Source organism: Lathyrus oleraceus, chromosome 4, assembly GCF_024323335.1.
Source record: "Lathyrus oleraceus cultivar Zhongwan6 chromosome 4, CAAS_Psat_ZW6_1.0, whole genome shotgun sequence".
Lineage (NCBI taxonomy): Eukaryota > Viridiplantae > Streptophyta > Magnoliopsida > Fabales > Fabaceae > Lathyrus > Lathyrus oleraceus.
Genome location: NC_066582.1, coordinates 148,367,706 through 148,372,904, shown reverse-complemented (window position 1 = coordinate 148,372,904; position 5,199 = coordinate 148,367,706). Strand labels below are relative to the sequence as shown.

The 5,199-nt window shown below is 37.8% G+C and overlaps 1 non-coding gene across 1 annotated transcript; it reads left to right on the top strand.

The window, feature by feature from the left end:
* The first annotated feature begins 2,548 nt into the window (after nt 1-2,548).
* Nucleotides 2,549-2,655, top strand: LOC127076901 (small nucleolar RNA R71). Its single transcript, XR_007786916.1, has one exon. It is a non-coding gene; the product is annotated as a small nucleolar RNA R71 (small nucleolar RNA).
* Nucleotides 2,656-5,199: the final 2,544 nt, after the last annotated feature.

Sequence of the window (5,199 nt, the reverse complement as noted above, 5' to 3'; positions counted from 1 at the left end):
ACACATCATTCTAGAACTCTTTCTAGGTTTTCAAGACATTCTTCGAAACTTTGCCCGCATACGGAAAAGTCATCCATAAAGACTTCCATGATGTCTTCGAGAAAATCGGCGAATATTGCCATCATGCACCTTTGGAAAGTTGCAGGAGCATTGCACAAGCCAAACGACATTCGTCGATAAGCGAAGGTACCAAAAGGACATGTGAACGTTATCTTTTCTTGGTCATAAGGATGAATTGGTATTTGAAAAAAACCTGAGTAACCGTCCAGATAGCAGAAATGAGAATGCTTGGCTAGTCGTTCTAACATCTGGTCTATGAATGGTAAAGGAAAATGATCTTTTCGGGTTGCTTTGTTTAGCTTTCTATAATCAATGCACATTCTCCATCCCGATTCAATTCGTTTGGTTATAGTTTCTCCTTTTTCATTTTCGATCACTGTTATACCTCCTTTCTTTGGTACTACGTGTACAGGACTAACCCATTTGCTATCGGATATAGGATATATGATACCTGCCTCAAATAACTTCGTTACTTCCTTCTTCACTACCTCACTCAAGATCGGGTTTAGTCTCCTTTGATGTTCCCTAGAAGTCTTACAATCTTCTTCTAGCATGATGCGGTGCATACAAATAGAAGGACTTATCCCTTTAAGATCGGCGATGTTGTATCCTAATGCGGTTGGATATTTTCTTAAGATATGTAGGAGTTTTTCGGTTTCAAGTTTTCCTAGGTCTGCATTGACTATTACTGATCGTTCAAGTTCAAAGTCTAGGAATTCATATCTCAGATTTTTGGGAAGTGTTTTCAGGTCGAGGGTTGGTTTCTTAAGGCATTGCGTAGGATCTGATGTTATTGCTAAACATTGGTTCAGTCTGTCTTCTACACGATAGTCGGACAAATCGTCATTTTCGAATTCTGTTTCTTTTATGCATTCATCGATGATATCCATGAAGTAACATGTGTCTTCTATCGCAGATGCTTTCGAAAATTGGGAAAGAATAAACTCAATTTTCTCTTCTCCTACTTCGAAAGTGAGTCGTCCTCGTTTTACGTCAATGATAGCACCGGCAGTTGCTAAGAAGGGTCTTCCCAATATAATGGGGGTAACTTCATCTTCTCTTATGTCCATAATTATAAAATCGGTGGGAATGTAGAATTGACCTATGCGCACGGGAACGTTTTCAAGAATTCCTACGGGATATTTAACGGAACGATCTGCTAATTGCACAGACATTTTAGTTGGTCTTAATTCTCCCATTTCAAGTTTCTTGCATATGGACAAGGGCATAACACTGATACCGGCTCCTAAATCGCATAAAGCTTTGTCTATGACAAATTTTCCTATATGACAAGGTATAGAAAAACTACCAGGATCTTTAAGTTTAGGAGGCATATTTTGGATTATTGCGCTACACTCAGCAGTGAGTGTAACAGTTTCGTTATCTTCAAGTTTCTTTTTATTAGATAAAATTTCTTTTAAGAACTTAGCATATGAGGGCATTTGTGTAATAGCTTCTGTAAAAGGAATTGTGATGTTTAATTGTTTCAGTAGGTCAACAAGTTTTTTAAATTGGCCCGCGTTTTTGGTTTTAATTAGCCTTTGAGGATAAGGGATAGGTGGTTTGTAAGGCGGTGGAGGTACATAAGGTTCTTTTTTTTCTACGGTTTCCTTATTACACTCTTCCTTTTCCTTAGGTTTACCTTCTTCCTCAGTTGACTTTTTAGAGTTTTGGTTCTCAATCCTTGGGTCAGATGGTCCTTCTACCTCTGTACCACTTCGTAATATAATTGCATGAGCGTGGCCTTTCGGATTAGGTTGTGGTTGTCCAGGAAATGTACCAGTTGGGGCAGCAGTAGACAAGGGCATCTACTTTACTTGCTAGTTGTTTAATCTGTTTGTTAGTGTGTACATTCTGGTTTAAGAACTCTTTATTGGTTTGCTGTTGAGAAGCTATGAAGTTCTCCATCATGATTTCCAAGTTGGATTTCCTAGGAACGTTATTGTTAGGTGTAGATGGGGTCGGCTTTTGATATCCAGGTGGTACAGCTGGAGCTTGACTGGGTGCATATAAAGCGTTGTTACTTTTATACGAGAAATTAGGATGGTTCTTCCAGTTTGAGTTATAGGTATTCGAGTAAGGATTTCCTTGAGCATAGTTCACCTGATCCGTTTGAATTCCTGTTAGGAGTTGACAATCTGTAGGAGTGTGACCTTGAATTCCACAGACCTCGCAATTTTGAGTTACGGCAACCACGGTGGCTGGAGGTGATACATTTAAACTTTCAATTTTCTATGCAAGAGCATCCACTTTTGCATTAACATGATCAAGGCTACTTATCTCGTACATGCCACCTTTTGTTTGAGGTTTTTCTACCACTGTTCGGTCGCTTCCCCACTGATAATGATTTTGGGCCATGCTCTCGATAAGTTGATAAGCGTCGGTGTAAGGTTTATCCATAAGCGCACCACCGGCGGCGGCGTCTATTGTTAACCTTGTGTTGTACAAGAGACCATTGTAGAAGGTGTGAATTACTAATCGGTCCTCTAAACCATGGTGTGGGCAAAGTCTCATCATGTCCTTGTATCTTTCCCATGCTTCGAAAAGAGATTCGTTATATTTTTGCTTAAATCTATTTATCTGGGCTCTCAACATAGCTGTTTTGCTTGGAGGAAAATATCGGGCAAGAAAGACTTTCTTCAACTCATTCCATGTGGTGACTGAGTTGGAAGGAAGAGACTGAAGCCATCTTCTAGCTTTATCTCTTAATGAGGAAGGAAAGAGACGAAGTCGAATTGCCTCTGAAGTGACACCATTAGCTTTAACAGTGTCAGCTTATTGGACAAATACGGATAAATGAAGGTTTGGATCCTCGGTAGGATTTCCAGAAAATTGATTCTGTTGCACTGCCTGCAACAGCGAAGGTTTAAGTTAGAAGTTGTTCGCTTCGATTGCGGGTGGAGCAATACTCGAATGCAGCTCATCCTGCGATGGAGCAGTATAATCTCAAAGAGCACGAGCTGGTTCGGCCATCGCTGGTATCGTTAAAGGAAGGAGATTTTTGAGATCAGGAACTTCGATTGGAGGAAGATTGTTTCTAGCACGATACTCCTGAATTCGTCGTAATAATCGGAGATATCGTTCGACGTCGTTGATTTTTAAGTAGTACGGCTCGCCTTGTGAGCGAGTGTGTGGCATACAAATCAATGAAAAAGGAAAAAAAATAAAAATTGCCTTAGTCTCTACAGCGTAACAGAAGAGTTACGATATCGACTAAATAAAAGTCCCCGGCAACGGCGCCAAAAACTTGATCGCGACTTTATGAGTCTATCGGGGTACTAACTGCAAGTACACAGTCTAATCGCGTAGTTTTAAAAGATATCGATCCCACAGGGACTTAATCAATCGATCTACCGTTTTTTAGGGTTACTGCGTAAAGCTAAGGCGGATAATTTGGGTCTAGATAAAATATCAAATAATATGGATATCAGTATGTAGTTCGTCGTATTTGGGGAATCAAATCTTCGTTGGTCTTTTTCTTAATTTTAAAATAAGTCTTTTCAGTAGACACTATTAATTAAAAGTCTTTTCCTCAAACTCTCGCTCTGTTGAATTAGACTATGACTTTATATTTTAACGTACGCTCTCACTATTTCGTTAAGTCTAAAATCACTTTTGAAAATAATAGAATCTATAGAAACTCCTTTTGAGAAAATACTAACCGTTTAAACGCCCTCGTCTCAAACTCTCGCTCTGTTGACTTAGATTATATGATTAAACTTAAATGCTTAACTCTCGTCCTCACTTTTAACTTTTAAAAATAATTTTTGAAAATAATTAGAATTTAATTAACCTTAAAAATTGTTTTCGCCCTGATTTAAAGTTAATGTTCAATTTACACTGTCCAGTTAAAAACTCAAACCGTCGTTCTATTGATTTTAACTTCTTTATGTCTTTTACTCTCGTACAAAAACCTTGGCATTAACTTTGTAAATTGAGACCAGAAAAAGAGTGACTATATTCTGAAATAAATTTAAACCAACTCAATTTGGATTCCTTTATTCCGCTTACTTTACATACCGATATCTAAATTAATTAGCCAGACATGATAAACATGCATAAACAATAATCATGCATAAATACGGCCATATCAAACAAACAACATATATAAACAGCGGAACAAAGCATATGTAAATTAAAACGATAAATCAATTAATTAATGAACCTGGAAAGATACTAGAAATCTGGATTTTATCTCCTACGCTTCGGTGCTTGAACACTCCACCACAAGTCGGTTGGATTTGTTCTTCACAATTCTCGATAAGATAGGAAAGTAAAAACAAGGAAATAAAATACTATGATCTAACGTAAGGTTAGATCCAGTAAAAATTACACAATAGTTTCCAGTGTAGAAACTATCGTGAGAAAGTAAATTGTATGCTTCAGAAATTAAACTAGAAAAAAGAAAGAAATAAATTGCTTGAAAAATTAGAATGCTGGAGAAATTGTACAGAGAAGAGAGAGAGCTCCCATTGGCTTTTGTGAGGTTTATTTATATTAACCTCCCAAGATAACCGTCTCCTAGAATGTGTCTTCAGTATGGTTCAAAGCGTCTCCGAGTGCATGAGAGAATTTAGGGGAAACCGTCCACTCAGTTACGCACGTAAAGCCCAAAATATAGGAGTGGAATGTGTGACGTCCGTCACACTATGTGTTACGGTCGTAACACTAGGTCTTAGGACGTGGCGATCGGCACGTGCTTGTTGCGGTCGTGACAGCAATTTATTTTGTTCCAAACGTGGGCTGGGCTTTGGTGCTTCAGCTTGTTCCTTTTCCTAGAAAATCTTCTTTTTGCACCCCTTTTCTTTCTTTTTCAGATGTGCTTTAAATAATGATTCCTGAAATAAATAATAAGAAAATGCCGAGTAATATCGAATAATATAAAATAAATTGAATCAAATAACGATATAATTTAATTAAATCAAGTCTAAAAATGTGATATAGTTTCATCTTATCATATCACACATACATATATACAAACATCACATATATACAAATATATACACACAAAAAGTAGGCTAAACCCACTGGAGACTAGTCCTTAGCAGAGTCGCCACTTAATTTACGTAGCGGTAAATTCATGATCATCAAGCTACGGATAAGCTAGAGATCAAATAACAAGAATCACCGCCGCGCTTT